An 18763-nucleotide genomic window follows, 5' to 3' on the forward strand; every position below is an offset into this window, starting at 1 on the left:
ATATTAGGAGAAAAACTGCCCCTTGCATTTCTCATTCTTGTGTTGTTTTCCGTCCTAACAGAGCTTTGATCAGCACAACAGTCACTTTTAAAGATAGGAGTTGCACAGTGACAGGGAATATGAATTACAGAAGAAAAAAGATGAAAGCAGCATCTTGTCAACCTTTTCTTGTTGCCTGGATAAATAGTCAATGAGAATATTTACTTTTTCCAAAATAGTAGTTTAATTAGGTTGAGGAGGCCGAGGTGAAATTGAAGCAAGAAGCACTTTGTTCTTTTAGAGCATAGATGGGCTGCCTGACCTCGTTGGTTTTACCATATCAGTGCTTGCTGGTGTGTAATTGTGAGACCTTGCCAAATGCCATTGATCCAATGCCATTGTTCTAATTTGGGTTGATTTTTTTGCATGGCGGATGCCTTTAACACACACAGGAAATGCAAAAAATCCAAGGATAGATTTTTAAGAGGGATTTTAAAGTGTATGGATAAGAACACTTGTTTATTTCTATTGCTATTTGTGTTTTATTTTTCTCAATTCATTATTAGCAAGAAACTAAATTGACATTGAAAATAAACCCTTCATCATTTAGGTTCTTGATTTTCTTCAGCAATACCTAAATATAAAGGTATCTATGAAGTATAAGGTTATGGAATATTTTACAGTTTTATTACTCATATTCTCTAGGTTCCCATAATATATATGTGATTTTAAAATAATTCTATATGTCAGGGCAAGCAAGAGTTCTAATTGGCTGAGTTATTTGGTACAGAGATAATAGCTCAGCTTTGGAAGTTTTTGCTGATTCATTGTTGTATTCTATGTATACAGTATGGGCAAGTATCATGATGCTGAGTTTTATGTATTTCTATGTAAGAAGACAATGAATGCTTCCTCATTCCAAGTATGATTCTCTTCCTATGGCATTTAGCAAATACATTTATCACAAAAATATAATTGCTGTAAAGTCCAACAGTCATTGTGATTGATGAATATGTGCATGTCATGTTTTTAACAGCTTCCTAAATGTCTGGCTCTAGCACAGCTGCTCTGTTTGAAAGCTTCACAGCCCCCTTATCCTCCTATCCTCTTGGTTTAGCACTGCAGAGTTGACAAATTCATAGTTCTAATCCACATAGATTACTGTTTTGCTATTGTGCTTTTAAAAATGGTCAGTTAAAAATCTTGCAAAGGAAAGAAAGTCCACTCTTGGACTATCAAGGTCAGATTGAACTCTAGAGCTGCAGTTTAAAAGCACAGAGATGCCATCTAGCAGCCATCTTCAGGAACTTCCCACCCAGAAATAATTCCTTGCTCTAAAAAACTCAGAAATAAGTGATTTCCTCTCATTTTCAGTTTCTAAAATTTTATTTATAGAATGATAATTTGGTATATTCCATATAATGTAGACACTATTACAAGTGAAATTAATTGCTAACTCTTAAAATAGGTGAAGTGGAAACTCATGAGTGTTATAAAAGAATTAAACTTTAATTAAGGAAACACAATTCAAATAATTTTCCTGAGCAAAAAAAAAAAATACAAAGCAAAACTGATAATCTGTCTATGTTAAAAGGCAAAAAATTAATTAGCAATGAATAGCCTTTTTTACTATAAGCAAATACTAACTTACCAATTTTGTGAAATATTAAATGAGGAAATAAGAGCATTCTGAAAATTCATTCTATAAATATAAATATAAAGTGTTTTTTAGTTTGAAAACCAAATTGATTTTCAAGTAATGTACCTTACCATAACATTGCAATATTTAAGCATTTTATAAAATGCCATGCAAGATATATAGGCTTTAATCACATGAATGGTATCCATTATGAAAATAAGCATTATTGTCTACTAAAAAATTGAAGCGGACGTGTTAAGGGAAAATCTTGATTTTAGATAAATTAAAACACAAGAAGTGATAAGAGTTAGATTTCCAAAATCTGATACATGTAAAATGTTATACATGAAAAAATTGGAAACATTAAGAGATATGCTATTGATGTTTGTATCTATAATAGTAATAAAACATATGGTGATACTTAGATAACTTATTTGAAAACTAAATTATATTGCAATAGGCCCTAACTTACTAGTATATAATAAGACAATTAATTGATATTTCTCTGCACCTCAGTTTGATTATTTAGATTATTATTTACTGTTCAAAACTGTGTTTTTTGGTACCATTCTCTTCAGTTTCAACTTTGGCAGACATAATTTACTTTATGGATTCTTGCATATAAAATACAAACCTTAAGTAGCCCAGTTATAAGCAAAATTAAAAAGCAATCCTGGTTCATAGTCTGAGCAGTAGATCAGAACACAATGGTGCCACTGAATTAGTCTTGGTTGGAAAATGCATTTCAGTAATCAGAAGCAGCTTGGTAAAGCAGACAGAAGTCGTTTCTAGTAACAGCTTTTCTGAGTAGTGTCTTGGATATAAGTTCAAAACCTCTTAGCAACATTAAAATTACTCCTTATAAACAGTTTTGCAATCTCCCTATGTCGTTTATGTCACATAGTATTTTTGTTCTTTGCACACTGTATTGCAATATTTCAAGATGAAAAAGATAGTTTGAAAAGTTGATGTGCTTTTTATTCCTTCTCTGAATTTCTCAACTAAGTTGCACTTAATGCCCAATGTTGCATCTGAAGAAGGTTGGATGTATAACATTACTGAAATACGCGAATAAACTCATCAAAAGTGGAAAAAAACTACTTTAGCCAAGAGAGTTTTTTTGTTTGGGAAATTTGTTTCCATATTTAAGAGTATCATATGTATTCTTAATCTTGGAAAGAATGGGACAAGCAGTTAAGGGTATACACAAACTGAAAATATCAGACAAACATAATGACACATGCCTTTGTTAGTGAATATCCACAGTTCCGAATCATTTTAAAGAACGAAAAATTATGTTAAATCTGGTAAGTTTTCCCACAGTCTTTAACTTCACTTTCAAAAAAATATTTTATCAGGAGCAGCACAATGAAATACATAATAAGATGTGCTCAGAAGTTTGGAACAATATCCTACAAACAGGAGCAATGGTAGAATGTGTCAGTATATAGAGAAAGAATAAATATACATACACATACGTAGATGTACAATACATTTATACAGGTGCAGCGCTATTCCTTAGTATACCAAATATGGTGTTAAGATAATTAACATGATAATTTAACACGATATTTGCACAATGTGGGAAGGTTCTCTAATGGCAACAGTAGTTTCTATGTAGCCTTTACATAGAATGATTTGATTCTCATCAGGTCTCCCTACATATGAAAGGGAATAACAAGCGCCTATAACACGGTCCCAAGTGTTGACTGTATTCCATGTGAGGCCCAGAAAAATCAAGCCACAGTGTGAGACCAGGTATGCTTACATCTTAGTTTACCAATTATGTAAGGAAACTTCATTTCTCTACAGCATACACATGATGCAAAGCATTAGCAAGAACTTTAGTTCTCCACAATACAGCTTTAAATGGTTTTATAACCTGTCATCATTTCTCCTGTCGGGTCAAATTGCTGTTGACCGATTCAATAAGTAAGATCAATCCATCGCAACTTGCACTCTTTCCCAATGCCTTATCTCTTGCCCCAGAGAGCCCTGATTTTCTTAGAATGCTGAAGCTGTCAAGTAACCTCGCTTTTTCATCAAGAGTATTCCCATACGTTGACAAAAAGCTGAACATGTTCCCTTCGATTTCCCTGCTTTTTTCAAAGGAGCTTGGCGTTCACTCTAAGTGCCAATACCCGAAAATTTTGAGTTCAACAGCTGTGACTTTAACTCATCTTTCCTAGTGCTCCTGGTTTAATGGGTTTCTCGCCCCGTGCCTCTCAACACTGCTAATCAGAACTTCCTTGGTGCTTTCCAATTTCCTGCATGGAAAGAAAGGAGCAAACGCAAGCCCCGCTCAGCAACGCCTCTCGGCCATGACCGGGAGCGCAGCGCTGCTGCTCCGCCGTGTGGGTAACACGCAGCATCCCGCATGTTTTGGACACAAACCGCAGCACGTCTGCGATGGGAGTATTATTGAGCGCGGTCAGCTGGACAGCGCTGTCCGGCTTTCCACAAAGAACCCGGCCACCGTCCACTCAGTCACGTACTCTGCGTTATTTCTCCTGCAAACTCCTTCGCATTACCTGTCCGACTTCGGAAGAGGTGAAGCAGAGGCACAGGAATAGGCGAAATTCTCCCCCCCCCACCCACCCACCCCCAGAGCCGCAGTGCCCACTGCCCAGACCGATTCTCTTCACACCAGGACTGTACCTGGAAGAGCTCAGGCTAGGTAGTTCACCTCGGTGTCCCCCAGGCAATGGGGAGTACGCAAGGCACCTCCACGTAACAGAAAGAGCTGTTTCCTGTACATATTTATTTAAGGTCTGGGTATCGATTTGTTAACATATTGCACATGCATTTCAAACAATCTATTGTCCCTACCTTTGAAGGCGCTAATCCAGCGAGCAAAGACAGCAGCAGGAGGTTGGCCAGGCTGGACGTAGCCCGCATTCTGTTGTGGGGTTTTGCCTCCTCTTCACTCTGATGGAGCCACTCTGCTCTCACTGCGGAGACCTTCCCCTCAGTTGCACTTTCCGCCTGCCAGCGGGAGCAGCGTGGAGGCAGAGGCGGCGGGAGCAGGTTGAGCAGCAGCAGCCACGGCAGCAGCAGCAGCAGCAGAGAGGCAGCCGCCCTGGGGGGCGATCGTTCCGCAGGAATTCTCGCAGCTGAGACTCCAGGAGCTCACCGGGGGTGGGTTGGGCTGCAATGGGCGCTGGCCGAGCCTGTTCTGGCTCCTGTAACTCCCGTGCAAGGCTCCCCTGCTGCGAGAGAGCCGGCCCACCTCAAAAAGTTTTGACCCAAGAACGAGATCAAGGGAGTAACTGCTGAGAGAGGTGTGGAGACCTGGACGACGGATATGACATCACTACAGCTCCTGGGGGTTTGGGGTGGGGGGGATATTTTGCGAGGAATTTGTTAAGCAACAGCGATTGACTTTCGTGCTCCAGTTCAACATTGCTGGTAACTTGAGCCGCAGAGTAGTCAGCAGGATCCAGTATTACGAAACAAATAGTGCACTGGAACCTTGTGTTGTCATTGACGGAGGACCGGATCCCATGTTTAGAGCTTTAAACAACCTTTGCTGAGCAGGCACAGTGTCAATGTATCATTCCTAACCCAATGTGGTAAAATGTAAGCTATTACAATGTATATGGTTACTTCTGGAAAGCTTATTGAAGTAACCTTTTTGGGCTAGGTATTCTGTATTTAAGGTTTTCCATCATCTAAAAATACCATGCAGAAATACATAAAGGCAGTTGGTTATTTTTCGTTTAGTCCTAAGGGGGTGGGAGGGCACTCCGTTAGCGCCCCCTCAACTAAAACACCTTCCCTCAGACACTCGTCCGTGCTCAGGATCACAGATCGTGCCTGGGGCAGAATCCAGTGACAGATGGACAGTGAAAGGGGAGAGGTGAGAATCTCTAGATAAAGTTTCCAAAAGCTTTGCTTTCTGGGGCTCCCATGAAGAGGCGGAAAGGCTGCCTCTCAGGAGCAATGAAAAAGTAAATGACCAACTAACTCGGTTTATGCCACTCAATTGTACTTAAGCAACTTCGTTTACTTGGGACAGGAAAACAAAAAACACAAAGTTGAGGGGGAGTTGGCAGTCTCGGTGAAACGCCTTCTCTGCACGGCTGTGACTGTCAGATCCCTGTGTTTCACAGATATTTTTCCAGAAGTAGTTTCCCGAGGATTCAAATGTGTGAACTGGAGCTATGGGTACCCTTCTCCTTACTTTGACCACAGAAAGAGGCAAACTGAGATACCTGATACATGCTTGATACAAAATGTGCACCTGCTCACTGATCTTTAACTGAAACGATCCTACTGTTTTTAAGATATGAAGTCCATTTAGTATTCTGTTGCCAATGATGTACATATTATTTTTATGATTTTAAAATATGTATTTTTTTTTACTTGAAAGGCAGAGTTATAGAGAGGGAGTCATAGAGAAAAAACAAACAAAAGCTTTCTATTGGTTCACTCCCCAAATGATCACCAACATAACCCAAAGCCAGGACCTGGGAGATTCATCTGGGTTTGCCATGGGACTGGTAGGAGACCAACTAAGGGCATTTCCCACTGCCTTCCCAGTCGTGTTAGCATGAAGGACAGCAGAATCAGTACCCACAGGGCTTGCTGTCACCGTAGGCTGCGGGTTAAACTCACTGCACCACAATGCTGACACCTACATTTTCTGCTTTAGTTTTAACACAAATACACATATTTGTACATGATGAAAATGTCTATGTATATTTGCATGTGATCACCTTAGAAAAGGTGATCTTACATGTGATCTATTTCCAACAAAATAGATATGACATAAAATAAATTAAAATGTGGCATTCCTTTCAAAAGAATGAATAATCAATTAACTAAAAATAATCAATTAATAAAAAAGTTATAGAATGATAGGAAGTAGAATTACTTAGGGTAGTTAATTTTGTAAAAACACTTAGTTATATATTTTTAAAGATTTATTTTATTTTTATTGGAAACTCAGATATACAAGGAGGAGGAGAGACAGAGGAAGAACTTCCATCCACTCCATCCACTTCCATCCACAACAGCCAGAGCTGAGCCAATCTAAAACCTGGAGCCAGGAGCCTCTCCTAGGTCTCTCACATGGATGCAGGATTCCAAGGTTTTGGCCCATCCTCTACTGCTTTGCCATGCCACAGGCAGGGAGCTGAATTGAATGTGGAGCTGCTGGGATTAGAACTGGTGCCCATATGGGATCAAGGCATGTGCAAGGAGAGGACTTTAGCCACTACACTACCATGCTGGGCCCAACATTTAGTTATTTTTATTTTTTATATGAAAGGCAGAATTACAGCAAAAAGGAGAGCTGGAGAGAGAAAGCTTTCCATCCACTGGTTCACTACCCAAATGATCACAACAGTTGGAACTGAGCTGATCTCAAACCAGGAGACAGACCTTTTTTTTTTTTAGTCTCCTACATGGACATCAGGGGCTAAGCACTAATTTTTATTATTATTATTTTTAATGGAAAACAGTTTATGTTGATCCCGAATGGAACAGCATTAGAAATCAAAACAAGGTGTATATGTGGGTATATTTTCTTAAATTCCCCATTTGCCTACATTTTTATGGCACTGGCATATAATTTAAATTCAGGAGTTAAAAGCATGACAAATTATGAATTGTGCCAGAAAAAAATCTGATAGGAGACTATGATAACATTTAGAAACCCAAAGTAAATAATGCATGGTAATTATGTTACAAGTGAAAACAGATCATCTTAGCATATTAGCAATATATTTACCAGGAGAGAAGCTTAGTCATTTGAAGAGAATAATCAAATTCAGTAATAAATCAAATCTATATTAAACATGCCACTGAGAAACAGAAGCTGTTAAACTGAATATAAATCTTTCCAACACCTTACTACTCCTTGTTCTTTTAAACAAATAATTACATAATTTAAAAATATATATAATGGTGACTGTTGCTTTTAATTAGCATTGGTTTCATAATCTCATATATTTCTAACCAGATTGATGACCATATTATCTCAATTTTGTGGACACGTCATGCAGTCTTTCTGTTCATAACATTATACAGAGCATCCCTCCTAGTGAGAGATTTTATTGTTTCTTACTTCGGCTGGCCAAAAAATCTCGTTACAGGTATAAAATGATATATTTACTTTTATGTTCATATCACCACATAGCTAATGCTAATTAAACCAAAAAATACAAATTTATTAAGTAGTATAGATTTAAAAAACATGAGTTTTTCCATGAATGAATGAATGAGAAAATGTTAATATTTATGTATCTAATCAATATTCATCTTCTATGCCTGCAGTGAATACAAAGAATTATGAACATTTTAAATGGTACAGACTACAAAGGAATTTATTAAATTAATATTTATGTGGAACCACAAAAGTTTTTTAAGAATTATTATGTTTAATGTTACAAATGAAAGCTCTTAATTATACTCATGCTGTAGATTACATTGTAAGATGTATTTTAAAATTATTAATTTATTCACTTATTATAGTGAAGAGGGGGAAGAAGAGTGAGAAGAAATTGAGAAAGAAATTGAGAGCAGAGCCACTACTTGAACCCATTTTCACACATATGCAAATTTCCTCTCCAGTATTTTTAATGTTAGACCAGATTATCCCTCCATCTGTTTTATGTGTTCTAGTCTTCTTTGGATAACTAGCTGTAGGATACATATTTTTCACATATTTTATATTGCCTCAGCATTTCAGAGGGTTGCCATTACATTTTTAAAAAAGATGCTATTAGCTATTTTGGTTTCACCTCCTTAATTTTAAATTTTAAATTAAAATTAAAATTATTCTTTAGGTAATATAAACCCTTGGGCAAATTCCTAACTTATGTTATAAAAATTTTATATGCCTTTTATGTGTCTCCTATTATCCTTGTCCTGACAGAATATCTTCTGCTTTTGTGTTCTGCCGCGATATTCTCTGGGATGAAGTTGGAGGAAAAAAAAACACTTCCTGCTTTCTACTTCCTAGTCATCCTAACTAAAAGATGCTATAATCAATTTCTGTTTAAACACCATTTGTTTATATTACTGTTTATTTATGGTTTGTCTCTCTCATTAGAATAGTCCATAAAAAGTTTTGCTTACTTGGTGTATATTACACTGTAATAGAAGCACCCAGAAATGTGCAGAAATCATGGGAGTGACTCAGTAATGATTTAATCAATGAATGCACATATGATATTTTAACATCAATGCTGTTATATGAAACATTTTCATGCCCAGAGTGTGCGAGGAGTCACTATTTAATTTCTTACTTCACAAGCATCTTCACATTTCTAACTAATATTGCTCCTAAACTGTACTAGTTTGTGGTACCATTTTCTCCCCATCTCAAAGAAGCATGGAAGGCTCCATTTGACATGTTCCTCATTGCCTTTTGGTTTAACACATTCAAAGTCCTATACTTTAATTTCTAGATTATATCTGAATCCATTCCATTTCTCCAAAGATGTCAATATGAGGACTTCATTTTACACCATCTGAATATTTGTAATTATTTTCATAGACATTTATCTAATTGTCTATCAATTATATCCTTCCATTAGAAATTTTTTATATAGGCAATTTTTATTCTGATTTTGTTTTACCTTTTTCTTCTTTTTAAAATTATTATTTTCAAGCATATTTGTTACTTGTCTTAACACAGTTTTGTAGGTAGAGCCGTTCTTCCATCCTCCTCACTTCCTCCCTCTTTGCTTCTGCCTCCTGCAATTTCTCCCCCAAACTGTCAGAGTAATATCCATGTGACTTAGCAACCCTTTTCTGGATGACCAGTACCTTGTCTTAAGCTCTGTCTTCTCTTTCCTTAGTGTTTCCAGCAGCATATTCACTGCGCTTGTTATTAGGATATACTTCTGTACCTTTCCTTTTCACTTGATTGTTAAGAGCCTTGAGCATGTTTGTGTTACTCATGGCTGCATAACTAACTCTTCCAAAATTTAATCACTCAAAATATGTATTATATTGTTAACTCATACCAACTTTGTGACAGTTCTTACTTTAGGTTTTTAAGTAACTTCAGTTAGAAGGAGACTACTTATCTTTAAAAAAAAAAAAAAAGACTTATTTGATTTTTATTGGAAAGTCAGATACACAGAGAGGAAGAGAAACAGAAAGGAAGATCTTCCATTCATTGATTCACTCCCTAAATGGCCACAACAGCCAGAGCTGAGCAGATCTGAAGCCAGGAGCCAGGAGCCTCTTCCAGGTCTCCCACTTGGGTGCAGGGTCCCAAGGCGTTGGGCCATCCTCTGCTGCTTTCCCCGAGAACAGACAGGGAGCTGGATGGGAAGCAAGACTGTTGGGATTAGAACTTGTGGCCATATGGGATCCCTGCATGTGTGCAGCAGGACTTTAGCAGCTAAGCTACCACGCTAGGCCCAGAGACTAGTTATCATAATATAACGTTTGTGCTCGAATTTATATGCAAGAGAGCTCATATGAATTCAGTTGATGCTGGGTGTTACTTATGATTTGGGGGACATTTTGACTAGATAACTTTTGTATAACCTTTTTGTGTGGCACAAGAATTGTGTTCTAAAAGAGAATGTAAACAGTTAATATTTGTTTTTCTTTTTTAAAGATTCATTTATTTTCATTGGAAAGTCAGATAAATAGAGGAGGAGAGAAAGAGAAGATTTTGTATCCACTGATTCACTCCCTAGTGGCCCAATGATGACCTGAGCCCATTTGAAGCCAGGAGCCTGGGGCTTCTTCCGGGTCTTCCACACTGATGCAGGGATCCAAGGTCTTGGGCCATCCTCAACTGATTTCCCAGACCAGAAGCAGGAACCTGGATGGGAAGCGGGGCTGCCAGAACAGTAACCGGTGCCCGTATGGGGTCCTGGTATGTGCAAGTGGAGGAATTTAGCTGCTAGTCTACTGTGCCAGGCCCAACAGCCAGTCTTGTAAAAGAGCTTGGTAAAAGCCTCATGAAATTTATGACCCATTTTTCAAAGTTCCATGATTCACATTTGTTGTGTATTTTAAATAAATACCTAAAATTAGTACAGATTTGAGGAAAGAATAGTTAGGTTCTGTCTCAGATTGATTTTCACATAAGAAAAGAGGAAAATTTGTGGATGGTTCTACTTAAAGCAATGTTACAAAGTGGATTTTTTGGAACACTCATTTAAATATCCCAATAGTGTTATTACCAATTGCTAATCTGTCAGTGTTTTTTTTGTTGTTGTTGTTAACTACTTTTTGTTATTATCATTTTATGTTCCATAGGCCCTGGGATTTCCCTTATCCCCTCCCCAAATCCCTCCCCTCTCACTGAGTTCCCATGTATCATTACCATAAACAGTACAGTGCAGTTTCCCATACACAGTTATATGTCAATCACTGTGGGTATGGACAATGGCAGAGTCCAGCATCCCTATTCCACCATCTTGATTCTTCCTAGTGTTGATCTTCAAAGATTGTTATTAGTCTGCAGGGTAAAGAAAATAATTTTAAGGAAGAATTTCCTAATTACAAAATTATGCCAATTTTACAGAAGACCTGTGATTGTAGTAATGTAAAGCCACTTCATCTAGATCAGGTATCTTAGTGAAAAATGACTGGGAGAGCTAGAATAAACACACAGAGACAGCACTCAAAAGTAGAAGAAGATTTGTTAAACAGGGTGCAACAAATAGCACTAAGATAATGAAAAATACTAATAAATGAAAATATTATGATAGGTTCTGTGATGCACTGCTGGTTAAGCCACCAACCCGGAAGATGTCTGTATTCTATATTGTGCTGCCTGGATTCCAGTCCTGCTCCCGTTTCCCATCCAGCTTCCTGCTGATGTACAACAGGGAGGAAACAGATGATGGTTCAAGTACTTGAGGCAATGTCATCCACGTGTCAGACCTGGATGAAGTTTCTGGCTCATGGTATCAATATGGCATAGCTCCACCTGTTGCAGATATTTTGGGCAGTAAAACAGCAAATAGAAGATCTCTCTCTCCCTCCATGCCCCCTTTGTCCTTCTCTCTCACTTCTTTGTTCTTTCTGCTTTTTAAACCAATCAATGAATCAATCAATAGGTAGATAGAATGATAGATAGATAGATAGATAGATAGATAGATAGATAGAGCCTTTAAAATCAAAATAAGCATTCAAAATAAGCAAGGAGACAACTTAGAATGTTGTGATCAACATCTTTAAAGATGAAAAAGGAAGTTTTGGAATCAATGGGACACTGTTTACACCTAAAATGTGCTCGCAGTTTCTTCTAAGCAATACAAAAAACCGAGATAATCCAGTAAAAGGTGGGTAATAGCATCAAAGACAAAGGTACCAAAACTTTCTAAAATATTACAGAAATCACAGATTTTTGAGAAAATCAATAAAAACTGTCTGCTTAGTTTAACCAAGAATATTAGCCTTAACTTTATGTAAAGAAGTTGATGAGACATACAGCTTTTCTCACCAATAAAAGTTTAAGAAAAGATAAGAAACACCTATGTGAAATGCACAGTTGTTGATACAGGAGATTTAGAACTTGCAGATACAACTATTTTGTTCCTTCACTTTAGCTTCAGGTAGTCTGAGAAGAAGAACACTGCTTGGCCCAGCTATGAAACAAATACTTGCACATAGCTGTTCCACAAGGTTCTCAAGATATATGACTATCTGTCATTTTTTAGTTTAGCTATAGCTCATCAATTGCAGTATCCCTTGTTAGATATTATCAATGACTCACTACACAATACCAGATGCCTTGTTCTTGTATGTAATATTCATTTTGGGAAACCTGACACTCCCATATACATTTTGAATTCACACTGAAAGGAAGATTTGATGGATGTTATTCTTGAGGCTAAAGGAAAGGCTAATGAAATTTCAAAAACTTGCTTACTAGACTTGAAGGCATTCACCATGGCAGTGATGATATAGGTGATAAGGTTAGGGAGAGTGAAGGATTAAAAGACAAGGAACCTGACTTTGGGGGCTTCCTTTTCCCTAAAAGCAAAACAAGACTAAATAAATAAAAACAAACAAACAAACAAACGGATGGCTTCAAAAGAGAATACCTCCAGACAGGAAAACTTTTCAGAACTTCTGATAATGTCACAGGGCTAGGAGACCAAAATCTACAATTCTGAGCTGTACTGCTAAGTTAGGAATTCTGTGACTTCTACTTTGGTTAAGATGTTTCAGTGTGAACTACTTTTGAGTAAGAACAAGTTCAATAAAACATTTCAAAAGGAATGTTTATGACCATTCTATGATCACTTCCCTCACTGCTATAATGTGTAAATGATTCGAGGCTGATACCCGTGCCAGGAGGATCTCTTTGTTTTTTTTTAATTATCAAATCATGTGTTTATTATTCCTTTACTTACTAATGATAGCATAATTGAAGATTCAGCATTGTTGGTGTATTTTACTTACCAATAACCAAAATAACAAGTTCATTTGCTGATGTTAACCATTTTGGATGTGAATTAATAGACACGTTGTCAGAAAAATCTACACCATAATTAAAAATGCAATGTTTAACTGCAAAAACCCTACATCATATGGACAATATACACACAAAGAAAAATCATGCAGTCCATGATTTAGGGCAGTCAATTTATATAGCCCAAAGTATCCTACTTTCTGGTTATAGTTTTCTATTTATATCTCTTCCAAATGTGCTTGATACCACTTAGACTTTTTCGTGAACTGGAGAAGCAGAAATATTTCATTTTATTATAGCTCTGTTGGAACAATAAAAAAAAAAGGATATGAGAAGATAGCCAGCCTCTCTGCCAAACAAGATATAAAAGTTAAATTAAAATGAGTCATAATTTTGTATTCTATGGTTTAAAGAAAAGAAAAAAATCTGAAAATATCAAAAGTCAGTTGACTGGTATCTCAGTAAATGTGGTGTTTATATACTGCTGCTGAGAGCATAAGCCAGATAATGTGTTTGGAAAGAAATAAGCAATGTGGAATAAAGCTAAAAATGTACATAGCCTGTGATACAACACTTCTATTTGTTGTGGACATAAAAGAAAACTTATCATGCACATGCCTTAAAAGAACCACTCAGATTGCTGATGGGGACATCAAACACAAAATCATTTAAGTACAGCTTGAAAGAGAAGAAAGAAACTCTATCATACATACATTTTTAACATAAAAAGTTAAGCACATGGACAGAATATGGAAGATAAAAACAATGCAAGACAGGTATGATGTGATTTATATAAACAGAAAAACTGAATATATTGTGCTTTTTCCAGACACGATCAAATTTTATAATTCAATTAAGCATGGGGAAATTAACAAATGATGGCTATATTTGAAGATGTCTTGGAATACAGGCAAAAAAAATAAAGATTTCTGGATGCTTAATAACATTTTATTTGCTTTGCGTATGCTCTACAAATATACACAGCTTATATAAATGTAATACATTAAATGCAAATATTGAAAATCTGTAAAACTGCACAATTTTTAACATTTTATAAAATAAATGTGAGGAGAGTATGAAATTAGAAGATGCATGAATTAAATGAAAGTCTCAAAAGACTTTAGTGAATGATCTTCTTAAACAATAATCTTGTCATGGAAACCAGATGGCAAAATGTGGTAAAGATTTTATTATTATTATTATTATTATTATTATTATTATATGTATTTATTTTTTTCAAAGTCATATATATATGGAGAGAGAGGAGAAGAGACAGAGAGGACTATCTTCCATCCAATGATTCACTCCGCAAGTGAGCGCAACGTCCCATGCTATGCTGATCTGAAGCCAGGAACCAGGAACTTCTTCCAGGTCTCCCACACGGGTGCAGTGTCCCAAGGCTTTGCGCCGTCCTTGACTGCTTTCCCAGGCCACAAGCAGGGAGCTGGATGGGAAGTGGAGCTGCTGAAAGTAGAATCGGTACCCATATGGGATCCCGGCACATTCAAGGCGAGGACTTTATCCACTAGGCCATGGCACCGGGGCCCAGATACATTAAAACAGATGGAGAATCCTTAACCACGATGAAGCAGAGAGGAAATAAGAGGATGGCCAGTGGCAGGGGGACATCTGGAAACCTGTGGACATGGGGAAGCAGCAGAGACAGCAGAGCAGTGTTGTAGTGACCACAGACCCCAACAGCAATCAGAGATTGCAGCTCCACCAACAGTCAGGTGGAATGGCGCCTTCATTGAGAGCTCAAGTGGGGAGCCCATGCATTGAACTGTATGCCCTGTTGATCTGCTTGATTCAACTGTAAGCATAAGCACAGTGCAGAGGCCAAGCAGGTGTTTGTAGGAACAGATTGGATTTCACAGTTCATATGTCCACCTAGTCCAGGTCAGACAACATTTGTATACTAAGGAAAAGGCTGTGTATGGCGCTGGAGGAACAGCGTGTGGTCCACCTGTACTAAGCTTAAAAAGAACTCATGTCCAGCTCAATGCATTGCACCAGTCCCACAGGGAGAACCACTGACTTGTAGAACATACAGGTTCTATTCAAAATAGACCCAGGTAACCCCAGATCTAACAGCCAGTAAGTAGGCCCAGACCTTCACCAGGGCCACATTGGGTACCATTTTGTGGGCTGAGGAAAATGCTTTGGGGCTGAAGGATCAACAGCAAGCTGTGCAGGCAGTGAGTCAGGAAAGAACACACTTCTACTTTTGTGCTTTGCACTGGTCTCACAGGAAAAACAGTACTGACTTGGCATCCTATGTGGTCCACCCAAAATAGGACTAGGTGGCCTTCATACCCAATGGCCAGCAGGTTCTGGCAAAACTAGCATACTGACAAACAAGTGATTTGGAACAGATGGTGTATGGCTAATCTCAGGAACTACTCCAAGACTGGGACAAAGGCTGTGCAAGCGAAGGTGTAGCAAAGCACAGGATCACAGGGGGTGGAAACTGTTGAGTCAGGAGCTGGGGCTATGGAGACTGTGGTGTAAGCCTCGCAGAAAAGCCTGGGACTGAAATTCACTAGAGCTCTGGAGTGACTGGATATTGGGTACTGAAGAAATGGGTACTGAGCGCAACCAGTAAAGTCAACCTGTAGACCAGTAGGCAATGCAGAGTCCTAAAGAGAGGACTCTGCTAACCAGAATAACAATGATCAAGAGCAAAAAGAGAGACAGAGGCAAAATGAGTATTATTGATGCCTCCTCTACAAGAGGGCAAAAGCCTTTGTCAAACTTAAACTGAGGAAGACATTTAAGAAATGGGGATAAAGAATTGAAAACAAACAAACAGATACAATTTGTTTTAAAGCCTCTTAACAACAATGAGACGCACATCAGGAATTCAAGGGATTTAAGGAGTATGTCATACAGGAAATAGCAACACTGAAACAAAATTAATTCAAACTTTAAGAAATGAAGGAGCAATGGAGCAAAATAAAATTTCAGTTGAGAGCCCAGCATGGTATCCTACTGGCTACTTCACCTTGCATGCACCGGGATTCCAGATGGCTACCATTTCATATTCCAACTGCTCCATGTCCCATCCAACTCACTGCCTGTGGAATGGAAAAGCAGTAGAGGATGATCAAAAGCCTTGAAACTTGCACCCGCATAGGAGACTTGGAAAAACTCCTGCTTCCTATCTTTGGATCAGTTTAGCTCTGGTCATTGTAATCATTTGGGGAATGAACCTATGGGTGAAAGGTCTTTCTTTCTGTCTCCTTCTTTCTGTAAATCTGATGTTCCAATAAAAATAAGTAAAACTTTTAAAAATTCAGTGCAAAATTTCAGTGAATGAATGAGGTATGAGGAAGAATCTCGGAATTGAAAGGAATTTCCTTCAACAGCTGGGGAAAATAAAAAAGCTGGAAGCGGAACTGAGTCAAGCTAAGACCAGCATTCAAGAATTAAGGGACACTATTAGAAGGCTAAATATAGGAATAATCCAGAAAGCACAGATAAAAACCTGAATTTGAAAATGTATTCAATGAAATAATAAAGGAAAACTTCATTATGTGGAAAAAGAATTGGGAAACAACATTTTGGAGGAGCACAGAACTACGAATAATGTTGACCAAAAGTGATTTTTGCCACAGCACATGACAATTAAGCTCTTTTCAGTTGAACACAGGGAAAAGCTTCTTAAATATGCAGATAAAAAAATTAATTAACATTTGGAGGATCTACAATAACTCTGCTGACCTCTCAGAGGAGATTCTACAAACCCAGAAGAGAACTGAGTGACATAGTCCAGATTCTAAAAGAAAATATTATCACAGAATATCTTATACAGCAAAGCTTTCCTTTGTCTTTGAAAATGAAATAAAATCCTTCCACAGTAAAGAAAAGCTGAGTGAATTTGCCTCTTCCAGACTTGCCATAGAAATGATACTTAAAGATATTCTATAGACAGAGAAAAGGAATAGCACTTACTAAAATCAAAGGCAAATGTGGACAGCATCCCAATTAGAAGACTAAATAACCCAGCCAAGCAAGATAACCTGGTGGTTAAAGTTTTCGCCTTGCATGTGCTGGGATCCCATATAGGTGCTGGTTCTAATCCCGGAGGCGTTGCTTCCCATCCAGCTCCCTGCCTGTGGCCTGGGACAGCAGTTGAGAATGGCCCAAAGCCTTAGACCCTGCACCTGTATGGGAGACACGAAGAGCTCCTGGCTCCTGGCTTGGGATTGGCTCAGCTCCAGCTGTTGCGGCCGCTTGGGAAGTGAACCATCAGACGGAAGATCTTCCTCTTTGTCTCTCCTCCTCTCTGTATATCTGCCTTTCCAAAAAAAATAAATAAATCTTAAAAAAAAAAAGACTAACCTAGTGATCAACTCATCACTAATATGACAGGAACAAATCAATATCTATCCTTGTTAACCCTGGATATAAATAGATTAAACTCATCAATTAAGCATTATAGATTAGCAGACTGGATCAAAACAAAACCCATCTTTCTATTGCCTACAGGAAACACATCTCACCAGCAAAGAGATGCAGAAACGGGAAGTGAAGGGATGGGAAATGATATTCCAGCTTCATGGAAAGAAAAAAAAAAACTGGTATAGCCATTCTTATATCAGATAATACAGACTTTGACATGGAAAATATTAAAACTGCTGAAGAAAGACACCACATAACGCAAAAAGGATTGATTTGCAAGAAGAGATCACCTTACTGATTGCTTATGATAGTTCTTTTTTCATTTCTAATTTTACTTGGTTTTTCTCTCTTCTTTTTCTTTGCCAGTCTGGCTAAAACTTTGATTTGCTCATCTTCCTAAAAAAACAACTCTTCCTTTTTGGCAACTTGTACTTTTTTAGCTTTGATGTCATCAATGTTTGCTGAGATTTTTATCATTTCTTGCTTCTTGTTCATTTTTTCTTTTTCAATAAGTCCATGAGATGCATTATTAGATCATCAATTGTGATAATTTGATTGTTTGTAAGCATCTAATGCTACACATATCCTCTAAATACTGTTTTTGCTACATCTTATGGCTTTTGAAATTTTTGGGTTTTTTTTTTGTTTTTATTTTCATTTTTTCAAAAAAAGCATTTTTTCTTAATAATTTCTTCATCGACACATACAGTGTCATCATTTCCTTCAAGTAGATTCTTGGTTTGGTTGTTCATTTCTTCAGCAGTACATTGGTCATTTAGTAGCATGTTATTAGCTTCATGTCTTTGTAATTTTTCTATTTTTCTTCCTGTTGTTGATTTTGTTTTATGGGTTTTCATTTAAGGGAATATATACTAACTGTGTAATAGAGACTATCATATCCAGATGTTAAGATGCAATTCAGTATGCACCTCTACTTCCAAATCAAAGATGGACTCTCAATGAAATTGTCAAATATATCTTGACAATAGGAGGCTGGGCTCTTTCCCATTGTCCATACCAACAATGTCAGGATACATTTAAATAGAATGATCAACTTATGACTGTTTATGCAGGACTATACTATTATAATAATATGGATGAAGTTGGGGGTGTGACGGGGAAGGAGAATGTTTGGAAGCGGGGAGGAAAAATCCCAGACCTATGGAACTTCATCATAAAACAACAAAAAGAAAAGAAAGAATATAGGATGTCACAATCCACATTTAAGGTAATAGATTCCACCTATAAGAAAACTACAGATCTTCCATAACCACTGAAAAGGTAGTTTAATGAAACAACATGCACACATCATGAGACAGAACAAATAAATACTTAATTTAACA

The sequence above is a fragment of the Ochotona curzoniae genome, unplaced genomic scaffold, assembly GCF_017591425.1.
Source record: "Ochotona curzoniae isolate NIBS_2020 unplaced genomic scaffold, NIBS_Ocur_1.0 scaffold_1037, whole genome shotgun sequence".
NCBI lineage: Eukaryota > Metazoa > Chordata > Mammalia > Lagomorpha > Ochotonidae > Ochotona > Ochotona curzoniae.